A 20,820-nucleotide genomic window follows, 5' to 3' on the forward strand; every position below is an offset into this window, starting at 1 on the left:
GGCACCCTGGACCAGGCCCTGCACCTCCAGTCTCTGACCTGCCCCCTGCCTGGCGCCCTGGACATTGGTGCCCTGGCTGCATCTTCCCCCAGGGCGGGGACCGGAGCCCCCACACATAGTGTCGTGCTTGGCGCACAGCTGGGTCCTTAGCACTCTTCAGGTGCACAGGGCGAGAGCGCTGGCTCATGGCTTGAGCCCCGGGTCACAGTGCGTGGCGGCTTCAGAGGGCAGTTCTAGGGGTGCAGAGGTGTCTCCCCACCCGGGTCACCAGGTCTCTCCTCTCCTTGCTGGCCTTGGGGGTGCACAGACCCGCAGAGCTGGGGAGCTGCAGGCTGGGAGCAGCGCTGGGGGCCCATGGCCTGGCCTGGCTCCCCTCACCGGTGGGCACAGTGGATGCGGGACCTCAGCAAAGCGGCAGAGGAGCTGGGCCCTTCGCAGGAGGCCAGGTGGCCCTGGAGGAGCTGGCAGGGAGGGGTCCGGCCCCAGGGAGACAGGCGTGTGCAGGGGTCTCCGGCCAGGACAGCGGTTTCCAGGAGGAGTGGGCGCTTCCGGTGCCCTGACTGTGGGCAGCTGCACCAGTGTGGCCCGTCTCCTCAGGGCAGACGGAGCTGGGAAGCAGGTCCCCTTGTCGTGACTCTGCCGTGGGCCATGGCTGAGACCTCAGGCCCCCAGACCCGTCCCCCTTGTTGGAAGGATGCCCGTTCCCACCCAGGTGTACTGGCAGGTGTCTCCCCTCCAGCTCCGTTGTTCGGGTGGCGTCTGGGGACAGGCAGTGACGGGGCCACCCAGCTCCCTGGCCCAGACGTCTCCGCCCCACATCTGATTTGGGATCCAAGGCAGACAACGTGTGTGAGGCTTGAGAGGGTGGGCACGGGCGCTTCCCGCCGGGGTCTGTGGCCGGGGAGCCCACACTGGGCCGGCCAATCAGGGGTCATCTGAGCTGGGCCTGGGGCTGGGCAGCCGCTGCTGGCCCTGGTGGGACAGACCCCGAGGGCCCAGCACTGGTGCCATGGGGTCAGGAGGGTCACGGGCTTAAGGCCCCCGTTAGCCGCCTCCCTGCATGGGGCCTGATGTGGCGGCCATGGGGATACGCCAGCACCTGGCGCGCAGGAGGTGCTGCTTGCACAGCAGCCCAAGAGCAGGTCTGTGTCTGCGGAGCGTCTTCTGTACAGCGGGGCCTTGGTGCTGTGCCGGGAGGCCCTGGGCAGGTGGGGAGGTGGGCGGGCTACAGGTCACCGCGCCTGGGGTCCCTCCCGGCCTGTGTGAGCTGCAGGCCGGCCCAGGCCCCCTGCGGCCTGGAGTCCCCTGCGGAGAAAGTCTCCTGGAAGGAGGGAGCGGCCTCGGTCTTGTCGCTCTGACGGAGAAACTCCGGAGCACGACGAGATAGGACGGAGCTGGTCCACACGCGCCTCTGTGGACAGTCCTGAGTGGAGGCGGGTCTAAAATCGGGGCAGTTTCTGGAGCAGCAAGGGCGCCAGGCTCCCGGCCTACGCCTGTGCCCGCCCCGCCGTCTCTGCTGCTCACGGCGCCACATCCTTTGGGCAAGAAGCTCTGCATCCCGGGTTTCAGGTTGTTCCTTGGCCTTCTTCCCTGGCTGGTCCCGACCCCTGCAGCCCGTCTGTTGGGGACCATCTCTGCCCTCCTTGTCTCGTGTCCAGTGGCTCCAGGGCTGTGGCCAGTTGGGGGTGGGAGGACCCCAGGCCTGGGGAGATGCTCACGTCCCAGGTGGGGAAGGAGCTGCCCGGCTCCAGGCCGAGCAGCGGGGGCGGGGGGTGTGACAGTCCCTGAACAGCGCGGAGCAAGCGGGCCTCTCCTGGGCTGCTGGCCCCGAAAGAAGAGAGCGCCCCTCGCTTCGCGTGCTGTCCATTCAAAGAGCGTGTGTGCGTGTGCACGTGTGTGCGTGCGTGTGCGTGTTAAACCAGGCTTTTCCAGAGCATTTGTGGGGCCAGGTGTGCTGCCCCCCCAGACGCCATGTGACCGTGTGGCAGCCCTCGAGGGGAGGACCCGAGTTTTCACATCAGGACGTCGCTCCTGCCCCGGCCCCTTCCCCGCCCCCTCCCCCTCCTTCCTGCCTGTGCACAACCTTCCCAGGGACCCTGGGGCCTGAAGCCTCTCCCCAGGGCAGCCCCACTCCTCGCTCACCTGCCTGACTGCCTTGCTGCCCAGACCCCAGACCCCAGGCCCCACCTGCACTGCTGGGACACAGCCCACGCTGCTGGGACGCTGCTTGGAGGGGGTGTTGCCTCCTCCAGGCAGGCTCCCATCTGGCCCTGTGCCCACCCAGGGTGACCTTGCCTGCCTGCCTGCGTGTCGTGGCCTCACAGGCCGAGCCAAGGTTCTCCAGGTGGAGCTGCCCACGTGGCGACCACGTGGCACCAGCCCCTTTCCTGGGTGGTAGATTCTGAGCGGCCAGAGTCCCGCTAGAATCTGGGTTCTGATTTCCGTCTCCAGGGACCTGGCTCGGGCTTGTCTGCGGTCGGCTCTGGGCTCCGGGCCAGGTGCCGCGGGGCCGACGGGCAAGCAGAGAAGGTGCGGCCTGGATGCACAGGCTGGCACCTGGGCGGCGAGCTCACGGCTAAGCAATGAGGCGCAGTGACTCACCGCCTGGGGCCTCCGGGGTCGGCCTCTCCGTGGTGAAGACTGCTTCCCAGCCAGAGGACCCCAGGTCTCCCGCGTCGGAGCCGAGGCGGGCGGATGTGCCCAGGCCACCTCCCCCATGCAGCCCTCCTGACTGCCCCTCCGGTCGCCCTAAGAGCACTTCTGAGGGCTCGCCTCGCCACACCATGTCCCTGGGGGTTCAGGAGTGCGTGCGTGAGCGAGGCTGGGGGCTGTGAAGAAGCTCCCGTGGGGCGGCCTCCCTGCACAGGGCTGAGCAGATTGGGAAGGGTGGTGGCCCTTCCCCCCGGGGCTGACAGGGACCCGGGGGCGTGGCCAGGCCTGGACCTGAGGTCGGGAGACTCCAGGATGGCCGTGTCCTTCTCTCTGTCCTGCAGGCTGGGGGACAACCAGGCTCCTTAAGTACTTATAGGAGTAAAACCCACATAGCCTGAATCTAACCATTTCAAAGGGGGGTTCGGTGACAGTACACTTGCCACGGGATGCCACCATCAGGACGGCGGACGTTCCCGCCTGGGAACCACTCCCCGCGGGCATCGCTCCCCCCCGCACCCGCCCGGCTCCCACTCAGCTGCTTCCTGCCTCTGGGCTCGCCGGCTCGGGATGTTTGGGCGGATAGACGCCGCGGTGTGTGTCCCGTGGTCTGGCTTCTCTCACCGACTTCATGTTTTCCAGGCTCAGCCACGAAGTCGAGTGTCTGTGCTTCCTGGCTTATTTCAATGGCTTCCTGATGCTCCGGGGAGGTCCTTTCGCTTGGAAGAGACATTCTCTCTGAAGCCGCGCCGTCTCTGGACTCGGGCTGTGGCTTTCCCTAAACGTGGTCCCCCGTCGTATCCTAAGGTCCTCGTCGTCGTCGGAGTCCTGCAGGAAGGGGTGTGACCAGCATCCCGGGCAGCGGCCTGTCTGCTGACCCTCGGCCGGAACGGAGGGCGCTGCTCTCTGCTCACGCCGCACTCGGGGGGGAAGGATGGTGGCTGTGCGGGACGAAGGCAGAGCGGGCTGGCAGGAGGCTGCTGGCATGCGGGGCCGGCCCGGGTGTCTGTTCGTTCACGGCGCCCCCCCGTCCACTCGTTTGTGCAGCCTCTGCGCCCACAGCAGACTGCGGGCTGGAGCTGCCTCCGGGGAGGCTCCTCTTCTCCCCTCCGTCCCCGGATGGGCTGGAGGCGCCTTCCTCTGCTTTAGGCTCTGAGCCGAGGACCTGGCCCCGAGCGGTCCCCCAGGATCCGCCGCCTGGTGAGGCGGACGAGGACAGGGGCAGGTGCATCGCAGAGCCCCGCCCACGGCACCTGTCCAGCCTGATGCACTGCTGGGTGTCTCTACCCACTGGCCTGGTTCCCCCATCCGCAGTGTCTTTTGTGAGCTGTGTCACCACGGCTTTGTGGCCTCTGCTGCTGGTGCCCCCTCCCCTTCTCCCAGGGGCCTGGCCCCGGGAGGCTGCTTGTGACCTCCCCCCCACAGCCACCCCCAGTCCCCTCCCCTGATCCCAGAGAGGGCCCTGCCACCCTGCTTGTTGCGTCCAGGCAGCTGCCACGTGCAGGGAGCACTGTGGCCATGAAGCGGGGTGTGGGCCCAGCTAGAGTTCTGAGCAGGTGGAACTCTGGTCTCTTTGCTCCCCCTCAGGGCAGGCAGCCACCTGCCTGGGTGCCGGGGGGCGGAGGGGGGGCGCTGGGGCCTGTGCCAGGTGCAGAAGGGGCAGGCCGGAGCGCTCCTGGTGACCCTGGGTCCGGTTACAAAGGCAGATGGAGACAGTGGGTGGGTGGCTGCCTGCGCTGCTGGAAGCCCAGGAATGCGGAGACGCGGTCCTGGCCTCAGGTCTCGTGCTCTGGCGGGTGAATTTGCTTTTACTTCTAGGCAGAGACCATATGGGGAGAACTTTGATGGCCTCAGGCAGAGGCCCCAGCCCGGCCCTTTCGACAAGGCTGGCAGGTCAGTGGACACTGGCCGGCTCTGGAAGCCGGGGTCACGAGGCTCTGCCGCCCGGTCACCCACACAGTGGGTCAGCCGCAGGGACCGGGGACTGTCAGGCACTGTCATTTGTCTTCCAGGTGATTTATTTGCAAAGCTGGGGCCTGACACCCCAGAGGGAGGTCACATTCCATTCGAAGCAGCTTATCTGGGCTGTCAGGCGGCCTGGGAGGGGGGCCTGAGACAGAGCAGAGCTCTTGCTGGGGCCCAGGGCTGGGGGTGTTCACAGCCCCCCCCAGCGCCTGCTGCACACATGCAGCGACCCGTTCTGCCGTGGCCTGGGGGCGGGGAGGGACCCACTGCGCCGTGGAGGCCAGGCAGGGATGGCACGGGTGCGGGAGGAGGCTCATTCTGATGGGGGTTCCCAGGCTGGCCATGTTCTCAGGGCCCCAGGAGTTGGCTGGGCACCTGGCTCAAGCCGACAGGATTCTCACCGAGATCCCCACGGGGCCCCCGGCTGCCCCTGAGCTTCAGTGTCTGTTACTAGAGACTCTTTCGGACCCCGGCCCAGGACTAGGGCAGCGCCCGCAGGGCCAGGACTGGGGTGGACTTTGGAGGAAGGGGAGGGGAGAGCCGCCCACGTGGGGCCCGGCTGGCCCTGTGGGGCCCGGCAGGAGGCACGGACAGAGGCCTTGGGGACCCCACCGGTCCCGGCACGTTGCTCTCAGGGTCGAGGGGAACAAAGGCTACCAAGGGCCCAGGGGCCTGCTCTGCTTCTCGGCCCTGGCGACGGGGGACACGACCACAGGGATGTCCTGCGGGGCCTGGAGCCCCAGGGACGGGCCGGCAGGCTGGCGCCAGGACTCTGGGGAGGCCCCTCTTGTGAGCCTGGCCGAGAGCTGCCTGCCTGAGGGCTCCCCAGGTGGGCTCTCCCAGGGGGGCTCTCCCAGGGGGGCTCCCCCAGGGCCCGCTGCAGCCGCCTCCGGGCTCCTGGGCTGCATCCTTCCCCACGGGCCCTGGAGCAGGTCGCCTGTGACCCCCCCTCACGCCCGGGCTCCGTGCTGAGAGGTGTGAGGACGTGATGCAGGGCCGGCTCAGGTGCCCCCCGCCCACGGATGCGGTGTCGCCCTCCCCACCGCTCTGTGGGTGGAAACTGCACAGATTGGCCACCTCCAGAGCGGAGTCCGATGTGCAGTGATGGGCTCCCGAGAAACGCCCCCGCGGGCCCGGCCCCCTCCCGCAACGACCGCGTGAGAAAAGGCCAGAAGGTTCTAGAGAAAAACAGCAGCGAGCACAGATGTTAATCCTCTTTGAAACTTGACTGAACAGTTTAGCCAAAGAAAATAACAGCAGTTTCGTTTTGAAAGGGGTCACGGACTCTTTGATTTCTTCTGACCTTCCGGGGCTCCGAGCAGAACTTGGAGACAGACGCAGGCTGCGCTTGTCCCGTGTCAGTAGGAAGCGCGGCTGAGGGGACAGGGGACGCGGTGTTCCATCTTTCGAACGAGGAAAAAGTCCTGTCCTTTTGTAGGTACGTTCTGAGCGGACTTTCAAATAACGAGGCGCCTCCCACCCGCCAGGTGTGCCCGGGGGACCGTGCGCTTCCCGAGGGAGCTGGGAGCTCAGCAGGAGCCCTGGGCAGCGGGGGCCCCGGGCAGCGGCTGGGCTGCTCCCGGAGGTGTTGGCGGGGGCGCTCAGAGGGCCCGGAACCCCCCCAGGCCTCTGCAGGCGACCGGGCTGGATGCAGGCTTATCCCACAGACCTGGTCCCAGGCTGCACCCCTGGGAGAGACCTGTCGGGGAGAGCAGGTTTGGGGTAACCTTGGGGACCCCAGCAGGTCCCATTCTCTGGATGTGTCCTTGGTTGGTGACCAGCCCTGGACCCGCTCTGTGACTCAGTTTCTCTCACACCTGGGCAGCGGGGGGAGGGCCTGAGGAGGCTGTTGTGGGGGCGCTGGGGGGGGCCGCTGAGGGACAGGGGCCGGCCTCGCCAGGGACCCTGGGGGGCGGTGGCAGCCTTTCTGCTCTTTGACCCTGGCCTTGGGGAGCAGGACGCAGGAACCCCCTTGCAGGCACAGGTGTGGGCGCTCCGGGAACCACTGCTCTCAGCTCAGAGACCAGGGCTTCTCCCGTCTGACGGGTCAAGGGTGAGGATGTGTCTGCCCTGAGACAGGCCCAGAGGAGGGGGAGGCGGGCTGGCGGCCCGGCCCTTCTGCCTCGGCCCTTCCCACCCCACACCTTGTGTCTGAGGGGCAGGCTGGCAGCTGGGATGGCGACCGGGGCTCCACCTCATCCTGCCCAGAGGTCCTGGAGGGTCCTGGCCCTCTGGACCCCAGCAGGCCGCCCATCTCTGGGCAGCACTGGCCTTGCCCTGGTGTGGGCCGTCCTGACCTTGACCTGTGTGGGCCGACCCCGGGGCCTTTGAGCAGCCGTCCAGACAGATGGAGGCTGTGCTGGTCTGTGGGACACGGACAGGCTGCAGGTTAAGGTCCTGTCGGGTGGGGTGGGGTGAGTCGGGCAGGCAGTGTCCAGCCCCAGAGGTTTTCTGGGGACACGCTCAGTGCCCGCCCTGTGTCTCTGTCTACAGCCCTGGTGGCACGAGGTGGCAGGAGCTCAGGCACAGCCAGGTGGGGGCTGCAGCAGGTGTGGCGGGTGTGGGACCCGGGAGTGGGTTGGAGCAGGAGGAGGCGAAGGGGCCGTACCTTCTCAGGGATGCCCTGGGTGCCCGCTCTGGCCCCCAAAGGGAGCGCTTCTCCACGGCCAGGGCCAGGGTGGTGCAGAGGACCAGCTGGCGCTCAGCTGTAGCCATGGAACCATCCGGAAAGGGCGGCCCTGTCTTTGATGAGCACTGGGGGCCGGGGTGGTCCCCGTCCTGGCAGAGGGAGCCCCAGCGCGGCCTGAGTGTCAGGCGGTTGGGGGTGGGGGCGCGGGCCCTGACGCCCGCACAGACCCAAGCCGGTGGGACAGACTGGCCGGCCTGGGGGTGTTGGGGGGGGTGTCGGCCGGGTCTGCAGGGGACAGGGTGCAGGGTGGGCAGCTGGCTTGCATGCTGGGCACGGGGAGCGGGTTGGCACCACTCGGGAGTTTCCCTGGGGTGAAGGGGTGGGTGTGGCCTGGGCTGGGGCACGGTGGGGTCGTGATGACACGTGGCCCCTCATGTGGGCGAGTGGGTGTGAGGCGGGACCTTCGTGCACACACTTCCCTTCCCATGGGCGGGGCCGCGGCGGGGGCTCCACGCGGGGCGTCGGGGTGCTCGGGGCAGCCCGGATGGTGTGGGGCCCTTGAGGAAGCACCTCCGAGGGAGAAGCCTCTGTAGTCAGGCCTGCGGGCCCCATGTTGGCTGTCACCTCTTTGGTGACACTGCTTTTAACCTTGGGCCACACGGTGAGGACCTGGTTTGAGAAGTGACCTCTTGGGCAGGGGCCCCAGGGGACACGGGCGGTGCCCCTGGTCCTCGGCGGGACACGGTGGGGAGGCCGCCACCGCCAGCGGGGGGCGTGGGAGCTGCGAGGCAGGTGCGCGAGGAGGCTGTGCCCCCGCCCCAGCTGCTCGCCGTGAATCGGAGCTCACCTTCCCACCTGCCGCCGACCCCATTCCCGGGGTTCAGAGCTTCATGGAACAGCCATTCTCAACTTTTATTTGGAACAGGAAGGGCTGTTAATTAGGGACAAGGTGGCCTTTGTTGGCTCAGGCTGGGCCAAGGCCCAGGCCGCAGCCCGGAAGTGGCCGTTTAGAATTGACCGTGTGTCCCCGAGCGCCTGTCCCCAGCCGCTGTGGGCCAAGGACTGTCGCCTCCCCCCTCCCAGGTTTGGGCCGGTCCAGCTGCCCAGGTTCTGGAGGGAGTATGCGTCACACGCACACTCACTGTCACGTACTCACTGTCACACACACACACAGCCCTGGGCGTTGCCCCCTGTGGGGCGGGTGGGGCTGGTTTGGGGGCAGCTCTTCTCAGGAAGAGCTGGACGGAGGCCCCGTGCCCTCCGCCTTCTGCTGGCCCTGTCGCCACTGAGCCTGGCCATGTGCCTGGCGCCTCAGCGGTGGGCTTCTGGATGCAGCGGTTTGCTCTCCGACTGGCCTGGGCAGGTCTGTCCCTGCAGCTGGAACGAAATGACTCAGACGCCCCTGGTTGGGGTCAGGGCACTGAGCACAGAAAGGACAGTGCCTGCGTGGAGACACTCTGTCACTGGGCCCCACGTGACGTTTGCGCTGTGTGCTATGAAGAATTGGCCGTGACGGCTCAGGGAAGCGGGCCTGGTTTGCCTCGGAGAAGCAGGGGCCTAAAGGCCCCGCATCAAGGAAAATCCAAACATCGGGCTGTCGTTGGAAGGCTGGTGGGTCAAAGGACCCTCGGCCGAGAGCGAGGAGGGGGGGCTCCGTCGCAGGGGCGTGAAGAGCAGGCGCAGGAAGAAAGTGCGAAGAAGAAGCCGGAGGGGGGGGGTCTGACCGCAAGGGCGCCTGCGGGCCGCACCCCCGAAGGTGGAAGAAGAGGCCGGGAGGGGGAGGGACCCCCAGGCCAGGAGATGCAGGTGCCGACGCTCGAAGGTGAGGGTCCCCGCCTCGGAGCAGGCAGGGCATGCAGAGCTGACGCTGGTCCTGCGGCTGCTGAGACAAAGGACCCCGCAGTCAGGGCCTTAAAACCACACAGGTTACTCAGCGCTCTGTGGGTCGGGGTCCGACGTGGGCTGGGCCAGAGCCAGCTGCGGGCCAGGCCGACCCCTCCGGAGGCTCCTGCCTTTGCCGGCTCCTCGAGGCGCCGGCGTCCTTGGCGGCCTCGGCCGCTCCATCGTCAGGGCCGCTGAGACGGTTCAGTCTTTCTCCTGGTGCTTCTCTTCGGTGGTTCTGCCTCCCTCGTCCCAGTTAAGCGGGCCTGTCCGGATAATCCAGGGTAATCTCTGTGTTTTAAGAGCAGCTGATGAGCAGCCTTGATCCGTGGGCAGCCCTAGCTCCCCCTTGCCCGTCCTGTACCGTGTTCACCGGCCCCGGCGAGCAGCACGTGCGCGTCTCGGGGCTGTGAGTCTGCCTGCAGCCCCCGCGGAGGGAACACCGTGGACGGGCCGTGCCCGGGGCACATGGGGCACATGGGGCCCTTGTCCCCTTTGGAAAGGCCCTGCCCTCTGTTACCTGAATCCCGGGAGCTTGGCTCTTTGACCCGGTGACCCCACTTTGGGGAAGCCCTTCGTGTCGGGGCGTCTGTCCAGCGGCGTTGGAGCAACCAGACCAGACGAGAGGGACTGGCCTGCGCCTGGGCCGCCCGGCACGCAGCCGAGCCGGCTGGAGCTGTGTTTAGTGACCGAGGGCCAGCGGGGCTGGTGCCTCTGCTTCCTGGGCCCGCGCATCAGAGGACCTGCTGCCTGCCTTCCTTCAAGGAATCCTGCAAGGCGGGCCCAGCGGGCCTCCTGTCCCCGGGTCTGTGGCTCCCCCCAGTGGCCGGTGCCCGCATGACAGCCCCACGCGGGCGACCCGGGCGTGCTGGTCCGACCTCTGGATGGTGCAGGGGCAGGGCTCTGCTCTGCGGGGGTTTACCCACCCAGAGCCTGGCGTTTGAAGGGCACTTGATACCAACGAGGCTGTGAGGGCCTTGTAGGCTCCGGCCACGGATTCAGCCAGAGGGAAAGCTGGAGCTGGTGGACTGAAGTGTCTGGCCCTGTTCCTTCCACCCCGTGTCTCCGGTGGCCCTGGAAGGACAGGAAGCAGGGCCTGCAGTTGGCTGGGGACAGGGTGTGTCTGAGGGGAGATTGCGGCCCAAACCTGCGGTCAGTCTTGTGACTGTCCCAGTACCAGCTACCGTCCGAGTAGCGTTCCCTGGGCTCTGGGGTGGTGGGGGCTCATGGCCCCGTACAAGCCTGTGCCCTGGGGTGGGGTGGGGGGTTAGCAAAGCCTCTGGAAGCCTCTGGGGGTCGGGGCTGTGATATCCTCTGGGAGCAGCCGGGACCTGCCGTGGTTTTACTTCACACCCACCTGCCTGGAGGAGTTGCCTGAGAGTGTTTCCAAATCCTGAGGCTGGACCTACCCAGGCCCCGGAGACCAGAACCCCGGCGGGGAGCGGCCGCCAAGCCCCAGGGCGTTGGGGGCGGGTGGGGGCTGGGAGGGGAAGGGTCAGTGCAGCCGGCTGGCTGTGGTGGGCGACCTCGCCTCCCACGAGGACCCCCGGGCCCCCGCCCCCTCCTTCAGAGGAGCCCGCCTCCTGGTCGCTGCTCTGAGGCCAGATCCACCCACACCTTCGCCCTGGTCTCCGTCAGAAGCTGAGCTTTGTCGTTTTCCAGCCCTTGACTGGTGGGGTGGGGGGCCCTCGAATGCCCCCAGTCCCCCCTCACCCTCCTCCTGACTTCTCACCTGGAACAACCCAGCTCCATTTTTCTTGGGGGGGGGGCATCCGCAGAAGGTGGCCTGTCCCCCCGCAGGTCCCGGGCAGAGCCCCCTCCGTGCACCTGACAGGGGCACAGGCATCCCCCTCTTGGGGCGGGGGTGGCTGGGGGTGCAGTTCAGGCAGCCCCCAGACCCACGCTGAGAAGGGCCGCACCCCCTTTGGTGGGGGCCGGTCTTCCTTTGAGGAGAGAACCAAGTTCCCAGCACTTCACTCCATCCTTTTAAGGCAACAGGCCATTTTCTCCTGGGAAAATGCTGGGATCCGGGCCACACACCTTGAGCTTGCTCTCCCTTTGAAGCCGAAGGCAGGAGGCAGAAGTGAGGGGGTGCTGTCGCGTTTTATTAAAATGCTGCCGCTGGGGCCTTCCCGGGGCGCGTGTGGGTCCTGCTGCTTCTCTTGCCTTCCCAGGGCCCAGGACCTGGTGTGGGACCTGGGGTGTCGGCACCTAGGAGGTGCTGGACCTGTGACCCTAACCAGCCTGGCCGTGGACGGGCCCAGCAGGCGGCCGCCTCCCCGCCCCTCCCCATGGGAAGCGGGCTGCCCCAGCCTCCTCCAGCCTTCCTCGCAAATCTGGTTAATGAGCAGCCCTCCAGGCCCTTAAAACCGCATCGGCCACTCACTGCTTTGAAGGTCTCGCGTCTTCTCCGCCTGCCCCGCGGCCCGGCCCTCGGGACCCCCCAGCCGTCCTCCCTGGGGGTTCTTGCAGGCCCAGCAGGTCAGGGGGCTGCTGGCCTGAGCCTGGGGGAGGGCTGTGGGGATGGGTCCAAGTGGGAGGTCCCTTCCCTCCTGTCCCCACAGAATAGAGCAGTGAGGTGACGCTCGGGCACAGCGTCCCCAGGCACCAATCGCCTGCTCACGTCCTGGGTCAAGAGCCCCGTTGGCAATGCCGGCCCCTCGTGTCCCATCTCGTGCGTTACACATGTGACGCGCTAACTGCAGCCCCCGGAGGACGCTGCACCTGGCTGACCCCAAGGCTCCTTGTGAGGGGCCTGCTCCCCCGCTGGCCGGTGGGGCTGCCTGTCCCCCTTCTGGGTGGCCGAGCAGATGTCCGGAGGAGACCTCTGCATCCGTGTGCGGGAGCCACCCCCCTGCTGCTTTGAGCGCCTTCCGAGAGGCCCCTTCCTTTTGTCCCCCATCCTGGTCTGTGCGCTCGGCCACGTGTCCCCGGCTCTTCCGCTGGTCCAGCTCCCTCGTCCCCACCCTGCGGGGGGCTGGGTGCACGGCAGGGGCTCAGCCCTGTTTGCTGACCGATGGAGGGGCGGCGTCTGCAGTGAGTGCAAGTAACGCACAGCGACGGGGGTCACACGCTGGGCCCCGAGCCGCAGCGGCCCTGCTCCCCGCACCCTCTGGGGGCCGGCCCGCCCCGTCCCCTGGGCTCCTGATGGGATGGGGGGCTCGTGAGGTTGACATCCCCCAAGACAGGCGTGGGAGTCCAGGGTGAGCGTTCAGCGAGGGTCAGCCGGGACCCCGGAGGTGACCTTTGGCAGCTCCGTGGACAGCCGGGCGCCAGGCCAGGGAGGCCCCAAGCGGGCACAGACTGAGCGGGAGCAGAGCTGTGAGCCCTGGTTTGTGGAAGAGGCTTGGAAAGCATCACGAGCAGCAAAGATGCCCGGTGTGCGTATCCCTGGCTGCTGTTTATTTATTTACTTATTTTTATCAAAGTATAGTTGATTTATAACGTTTCTTCAATTTCCATTGAACAGCAAAGTGACCCAGTGGCACGTATACGTACACTTCTTTTCATACTGACTCTGTCGTGTTACAGCCGAGAGACTGGGCATCGTGCCCTGTGCTGTCCAGCGGGACCCCATTGCTCATCTGTTCCAAATGCATCTGTTTGTGTCTACTAACCCCAAACTCCCCGTCCAACCTGCCCCCGACCCCGCCGGGCTTTTTAACAAATAGCACATACTCCCTTAGAAATGAGTAAAATTGCATAGGAATTTATAAAGGAAAGAGATATTTTCATTGAATATATTAAAAACCTCAGTCTCACAAAGCATCAAATAAATGCATGTAAAGTAGCATTTAGGATTGTGTGGTTTGAAAAATATGGCACAGTTTCCCTTTGTTCTTTTTTTAAGCAGCTTTATGGAACTATGATCTCCACGCCGTAAACTCACTGACTTGAACTACACGATTCGGTGGTTTAGCCCAGGGGGACAGCCGTCACTGCAGTCAGTTCTGGAACATTTCTTTCACTTCGAGAAGAAGCCTTTCAGGGAGTTCCCGTTGGGGCTCCGTGGGCTAAGAACCTGACTAGTATCCGCAAGGATGTGCGTTCCATCCCTGGCCTCGCTCAGTAGGTGAAGTGTCCAACATCGCCTCAAGCTGTAGCATAGGTCTCAGATGCAGCTCAGACCTCCCGTCGCTGTAGCTGTGGCGTAGGCTCCCTAGCTGGGAAATTCCATATCCCGCAGGTACAACCGTAAAAAGAAAAAAAAAGGCTTTAATTTGGCCATTTGCAGCCACAGGAATGGACTTGGAGGGCACTGTGCTTTGGAGAAGGAAGTCTGGCAGAGAAAGGCAAACACTATGTATCTCTTACGTGTGGAGTCTAGAAACTGCAAGGAACTAGTGAATGTAGCAAAACAAAGACACAGATTCTATGGAGAGAACAAACTAGCGGTTCCCCATGGGGAGAGGGCAGGGGGCGGGCAGTCTCGGGATGGGGGCGTGGGAGGTACCCACTGCCACGTGTGAAATAAGCCGCAGGACATGCTGTGCCGCCCAGGAATGGCGCCAGTGGTTTATAACAACCCTAAGTGGAGGATAAGCTTTACAAACTGGGTCCCTATATTGCACACCTTCGACTGATCTAATGTTGCATGTCAGCTGTGCTTCCATAAAAAAGAAACCTTTTAGCTACAACCCCCAGCCCTAACCAACCACTCATCCACTGTCTATAGAGTTCCCTGTTCCGTATATTTCGTGGAAATGGAATCATAAATACATGACCTTCGGTGTGTGGCATCTTTCACTTAACACAACGTGTTCTGTTTGAGCTTCGCCGGTGCTGTAGTGTGTATCAGGACGTCACTCCTTTTCATGGCCAAGTAATATTCCCCCGGATGCATGGGCCACCTTATGTGTCTGTTCAGCAGCCAAGGAACAGGTGCCTCGTTCGACCTCTTGGCTGAAGTGAGTAGTGCACAGGTTTTTGTGGGGACGTGAGTTTTCATCTCTTGGGATAGATCTGGAGTGGAATTTCTGGGACGTAGGTGACTCATTTGAGGAGCTGCCAGATTTGTGCAAGGTGTTGGCCCCGTCTCACCCTCCCGCCAGCAGAGGTGAGTGCTGCGCATCCTGGGTCTTGCCAGCCCTTGTAATCGCCTTTTAGACTGGAGCCATCCTAGTGGGTGTGAGGGCACCTCCTCGTGGTTTCCGTTTGCGTTCTCCTGACCACCGACGGCACAACAGCAGCTAGTCATGTGCTTAGTTATTGGCCATCTGTGTGTCTTCATTAGAGAAATGTCTATTCAGATTCTTTGCCTTTAAAAAAAAGAAAAACTGGGAGTTCCCGTTGTGGTGCAGTGGAAACGAATCCCACGAGGAACCATGAGGTTGCGGGTTCAGTCCCTGGCCTTGCTCAGTGGGTTGAGGCGCTGCCGCAAGCTGCGGTGTAGGTCGCAGGCGCGGCTCGGATCCCGTGTTGCTGTGGCTCTGGCCAGCAGGTGTAGCTCCCATTGGACCCCTAGCCTGGGAACCTCCATATGCCGAGAGTAGGCCCTAAAAAGACAAAAGAAAAAAAAAACCAAAAAAGCAAAAACGGGATTGTCTTTTTATTGTTGGATCATAGGCGCTGTTTATATATTCTCGATACAAACCTGTTGTTGGGTGTGTGACAGGCAAATACCTTCTTCCATCCTGCGGGGCCATCTCACTGTCTCGTTCCATCGGGAGCAAGACAAGGGCGGCCCCTCGCCCGCCCCTCTTCGCCACTGTTCCCTGTTCACAAACGGCTTTGGGGCTGGAGGCCCTTCCTCCCGCTGGGTGGCAGCACTCTCCCTGCCCTGCCCTGCCCAGCAGAGGGTCACGGCCCCCGGAGCCCTGGGGACTGAGCTCAGGGAGGTGCACTGGGGATCCACACAGGGTCTCTGCTCTGCCGCCCCAGGAGGAAACCAGTCATTGCCACCCGGGTTGGCTGGGGGAGGGCCTGGCAGCCTGGTGGTTAAAAATTAGCTGATGCCACGCAGTCTGCGGGTCTGAGGCCAGGCGGTCCTCAGGTGACCGACCAGCAAGAGGGGAGGTGCTCAAGGGCCTTGAGCTGAAGCCCTGGCTGCCTGGTGTCCCCTGCACAGCCACCCCAGGGCAGGTGGTGGCCAGAAGGGGAGGTTGGGAGGGGGCCTGGCGAAGTGCCCAGCCAGTGCAGTGACCTGGCCGGCGGTCTACCTAGTGCTCAAGGTCAGCCCTCCCAGCAGCAGGGCCTTCAAGAGCTGTGGCCTTGCCGTTCCTGTTGTGGCTCAGTGGTAACGAACCCAGCTAATACCCATGAGGACACAGGTTCAATCCCTGGCTCGCTCAGTGGGTTAAGGATCCGGAGTTGCCATGAGCCATGATGTAGGTTGTCGATATGGCTCGGATCTGGTGTTGCTGTGGCTGTGGTGGAGGCCGGCAGCTCCGCTCTGATTCGACCCCTAGCCTGGGAACTTCCATGTGCCACAGGTGCAGCCCTAAAAAGACCAAAAAAAAAAAAAAAAAGCTGTGGCCTTTATCATTGTGGCTCCAAAAAGTCACCACGAAATGCAGGGATGGGGCAGGATGTTGAGCCACTTTGGACAGTTACCAACTAAATGCACCACAGAAAGAGGACCAGTCGTGTTCCGTCTGGAGGGGCTGGAAGCGTGTCCTGGACGTACGGTCCGTGCTGGACAGGCTGCCGCCCTCGGGAGTTGTCCCCGAGCAGGGTGCTGGGGCCATGGTTTCCCGGCTCTGCTCCCTGGACCCCTGTGAGGACCGCCCGGTGGACGGGGACATGTGCTGGGACTGGCCCGTCGAGGCCATGTCTTGAGCAGCCTCTAGTATCGGCCCGAGGAGGGAGCAGGAGCCAGCCCCAGGGCGGCCAGAGGGGTCTCTGCAGGACGCTGCCGGCCTGGGGAGCGTCGGGGGACAGGGAGGGCGGGCCGCGTGGGGGGAGCAGGGCTGGCGGCTGCCTCGGCGTCTCCCTCCCCGCGTCCTGCCGCCTGCGAGCCACGCATGGGCCGCCCCGGGCTGGCCACCCGAGGGCTCCAGAGGGCCAGCGTGGGCCCGGTTGTCGGCCGGGCCGCAGTCCAGGACGGCTCACCTCCCGCTGCTGGGATCCGCTTGGCTCGCGTGCGGGGGTTTTGTGCTTTTTCGCAAATGAAAATAAAAGAGCACATGATTCAGGCATCCAAACCAGACAGCCAACAAGACAGAACAAACCCTGGCGAGGAGCGGGGGCGGGCGAGAGGCAGACCCTTCAGGAAGTTCTGGGTGCTGGGTCCTCTCGGAGGGGGGCGGCTGGCCCCTGGGCACACGGTGCTCAGAGAGGGAGCGATCCTGAGCCAGAGAGACGCACCCCGAGAGGACAGCGCGGGTGTCCCTGCGAGGCCGAGGCCGCCGTCCGCTCCGGGCCACGTCCGTCCCGGCCAGAGGGAGCCGACTGCGCAGGCAGGGCCTTTGGGGCGCCGTTCAAACGAGGGCATGTGGGCGGAGGGCTGTGCTCGGCAGCCGCCGTGTGCGAGTCCTGACGCCCGGCCCCGGCCCCGGCCCGGCGGGACTCCCCTGCTGGCCCGGGGGCCGCCCCGCGTCCAGGCACCCTGAGGTGACCGTCCCCACAGGAGCGAGGGGACACATGAGCACAGACCCAAGGTGCGTGCACACGTACGTACACAGACATACACACCAAGCACACGGAGACGCACAGACACTCGCCACAAACGCACACGCAGCCTGGAGAGCCTTGGGGGTGAGTTACCAGGGGTGACGTGTCCCTGCTTTGGGCCACGAGCTGCAGCATGCCATGGACGGAGGAGAGAAGGGGGCCTTTCAGGAAGGTGGGGGTGAGGGGGGAAGGGCATCGGGGACCTGCCCAAAGCCTGGCTAGGGGTCACCCGGCACCTACAAGACACCTGCGAATTCCTGCCGGGCCATTCCCAAGACATTCCTAGGATCCGCGAGAGAGGAGGCCACCTTTCCCCGGGCCACCTGTGTGTCCACCCAGGTCCAGAGGCCTCTTCGGGGGTTGAAAGGACCCTCCTGTGGTCCGTCACATCCAGGAGCCTTGACTGAAATCCGGTGTCCTCCAGACCGGGTGTCGTCGTCAGAGACGGTTCGGGGGGTGGCAGGGGAGGAGGAGCCCACGGACGCCGCATAGCTCGCCTTCACTCACGAAACAGCAGCTGAAATCTGAGGGCAGGTGGACACCAGGTTCGTAAGGAACAGGAGCTACCAGGCCACCAAGGAGTGGACACCATCACCCGGGCTGGATGCAAGCCGGGCCCAGTGAACCCCGCCTGGGAGCCGCGGGGAAGCAAGCAAGCACGGGCCGGGGTCCTGAGGCTGCGTGAAGGCTTGCGCGGTGACCACAGCAGAACCTGTGCCGTCGGGGCCTTTTGGTCACTGATCTGGTGACCTCCTAGCCCAGCAGGAATTTCTGAATCCCTGCCGTTCCTGAGCTGGGTGCTGGCACCCAAGGGCACCTGCATGTGCAGGACTCGCCGTAGTCCCTGGAGGGGCAGCGTGCACTATCTCCCTCCCTGGCGCCTGATTACGGTCCGTGGACTCTCCAGGTGGCCGCCCTGGGGCTGAGATCCAAGCCTGCTCTTCTCAGGTGCACCTCGAGCTTCCCAGAGGCGTCCCGTGTGGACACTGGGCTGCTGCCCGCTTCTGAGTTTGAGCGCAGCTGGCTGGTGGCAGGCATGGCGAGCCCACATGTGGCTCTGTGGTCAGCAGGGCCACTCCTTGGGAGGGACGCGCCCTCAGGCTCCTCCAGGGCCAGGTAGGTGCTCGGCCTCCTGGAACTGTCATGGCCAAACTCGACTGGAAGGCCCAGGACAGAGCACGCACGGGGCATGTGGATGGATGGATGAGGGAGTGACCGAATGGCCAAGGAACTGCTCTGGGCTTGGGGGCTGGGGACGGACCTGTCGGGGCCGCCCGACGCCGGGGGTGGAGGGGCCCCGGCTAGTTCCTCAGCAAGGATGCTGAGCCGGGCTGGGGGCTCGCCTGGCCTGGGGAACAAAGCGCTTTCAGAACCGTGGCCCCTCGCCCAGCGTTACTGTGTTTCAGAGATTTCGTAGGGTGTCCCTCAAAGGTCCTTCACCCCTCCTCCACCCCCGTGGGCAGCTCAGGAAGCTGATCCCACCTCGAGACAGCACAGACCCCGGGGCAACCAGCACCTACAGGACCCTCCACGCGGGCAGATGGAAGCTCTGTCCAGGGCTCCGAGGCTCAGACCCTGTGTGTCTCCAAGGAGATGGGGGAAGCAGGCCCATACTGCAGGCCTTCTGAGTGCTGCAGTGTCTGTGTGAGCATGTGCACAGGCGCACATGTGATTGCATGCGTGTGCATGTGTGTGCGTGAGCGTATAGATGTGTGTGGTGCATGTGCACGTGTGTATGTGTGTTTTAATGTGTGTGCACATGCGCACGTCTATTTGCATGCTGTGGTGCATGTGCACTCTGTGTTTACGTGTGTGCGCGTGTGCATGTTTGCATGTGTGTGCATGCGTGTTTGCATGTTGTGGTGCATTGCACTGTGTGTCTGCATGTGTGAGAAGGTTTGCATTGTGCATGCGTGTTCATGTGTGTTTGCATGTGCATGCGTGTTTGTCTTACGTGGTGCATGTTTTCATGTGTGCGTGTATGTTTGCATGTTGTGGTGCATGTGCACATGTGTATTGTGTTTACATGTGTGTGCACATTTGCATATGTTTCCGTGCATGCTTGCATGTGTGTGTGGTGCATGTGAACATGTGTGCAGGGAGCCTCAGGGACCAGCACTTCGACAGGTTGCTTCCTGCTAGGAGCTGCCTTCCTGGCAGAGCTGGGCTGGCATTTTCCAGAGAAAGTTGATCTGTGGTGTTCTGGGGTGCTGGGAAGTGACCTTGGCCTCCAGAAGGTTGCGGGGGGCTGAAGGAGGGGGAGGGCAGGGGGCTGCCCGATGGATTGTGGTGTGGGCACCCAGGGTGCTGGGGCCATTACCGCTTCCTGGAGAATGTGGCCCCTTGCAGGCCCCAGCTGCCACGGCTTTGTGCTCCCAGCTGTCCTGGGAAGGGTGAGTGCCCGAGGAGTGGAGGGAGCCAGCTGGTGAGTGGCCCTGGAGTTGCCGAGTGCCTGGGGCCATGGGGCGAACAAGGGAGCCCCCCGCCCCACTTGGGTAGACGGCCCAGTGTCCCCTCTCCAGTACGTGCTGGGAGAAGGGGAAGGGCCTTTGGAATTTCTATCCTGAGATTTTCCCGAGACTTTTAGGCATATAATCCCATTAGCGGCCGTGAACCGTGAGAGACTGTTCTGGGGCATTTCTAAGAATTCCGGATGTGAGGGCAGGAAGGCCCCGCAGAGACCCGGATGCTGACGTGCGGGGCCCCACCTCCTGAGAGGTGACACAGTGCCCACCTGTCCTGAATGGGGGTTCTGATCCTGAGCACCAGGCCCTGCCTGTGGACAGGGCTCCCGGGTGGCAGCCAGGCCACAGCCTGGAGAGGACCCGGGCAGGAGGGCCGACGGGCGTGCGGGCACCGTGGGGTCCAGTGTGGAGCCTGGTGGGAAAACGCGGCTGGGTGTGTGTGTGGTTGGGGGTCACGTGGGCCCCCACGAGGTGCGAACACTCTGACCTGGAGCCGGGCCTTTGGGTCCCTCACTGCAAGCCCTGCCGCCACGCGGCGTGTGGCCCTGGCCTGGCGGGTGTGGGTGCGCCGCTGGGTGGTCAGGATGGGAGAGAGCTGGGGGTGCATCCTGCCGGGGGTCCTCGTGAAGGTGGGAAGCCCACCCCCTCCACCCTCCTGCTGCCGGGGCCGGGGCTCCTGGAGCAGCACAGAGGGCGGGTGCTGTCTGGGGGGTGGCAGCTGTAACCCAAGCCAGGGTCCCACAGGCTGTGAGTCCCAAGCAGGCCTGCTCCTGGTGACCGGGACTTGCTCCCCACACCCCATTGTGGGCTCTGGCAGGACTTCGGGCCACACGGCAGCATCCGGCCGAGTCTCGGGCAGAGGACCCCCAGAGCAAGACACCCAGAAAGGTGCCTGAGTGATGGCAGCAGCGCTGGGCTCAGGGAGGGCACGCTCACCCAGCCCCCACCCGACCCAGGGGCTGCCCTGAGCTGTGGGGGCGGCGGGGAGGGCATCTGTCTCTCTGTCTGTCTGGAACCGCCAGTCCGCTGATGCCCCCTTGCTGTGCTCTGTTCCTTTAGAGCAATTCTCAGGGGTTAAGCAGAAGCCCTGCAGGCCTCAGACCTGGTCCCAGCTGGGTTAGCCCGGGAGCGGTTCCAGCCCTTGGGGACAGAGGGCAGTGCATCTGAGCAGCTCGAGGTTGAAAGAAGAGGCCTTGGCCTCTGGCCGGATGGACGAGGACTAGCGGGTGTCTGTGGCAGGGGTAGGGGCCTGGGCGGGGCTGGGGAGTGTGCGACTCTGAGCAAGTGGGAGCTAGTGGCCCTGGGACTGGACACTGGGGACAGACACTGGCCACCTCAGGGCAGCAGCTGCAGCAGGAGGGGCTCTAGCAAGTCCTGTGGTTTCCAAGCTGCAGCAGGAGGGTCTCTAGCAAGTCCTGTGGTTTCCAAGCTCCAGCTTTGCCCCAGAGCCATGGCCCGAGGCCAGGCTCCCAGGCTGTTCTCCGTTGGATTGGCCCTGAGCGCAGAGGGCAATGGCCAAGTGGGCCTGGGGACTGCGCCTGGCATCCCGAGGAGCCCAGCCTCCATTCCCAGCCCCACCCAGGGAGGACGCCCCCAGGGGCTGTGCCAGGCCCTCTCCCT

At 64.5% G+C, this 20,820-nt stretch overlaps 1 protein-coding gene across 2 annotated transcripts in view; it reads left to right on the top strand.

Moving 5' to 3' along the window:
- Nucleotides 1-20,820, top strand: part of COL18A1 (collagen type XVIII alpha 1 chain) — a 75,994-nt gene that overhangs the window by 12,438 nt on the left and 42,736 nt on the right. The gene's annotated exons all lie outside the window — the stretch shown is intronic.

This window comes from Phacochoerus africanus, chromosome 1 (genome assembly GCF_016906955.1).
Source record: "Phacochoerus africanus isolate WHEZ1 chromosome 1, ROS_Pafr_v1, whole genome shotgun sequence".
Taxonomy (NCBI): Eukaryota; Metazoa; Chordata; class Mammalia; order Artiodactyla; family Suidae; genus Phacochoerus; species Phacochoerus africanus.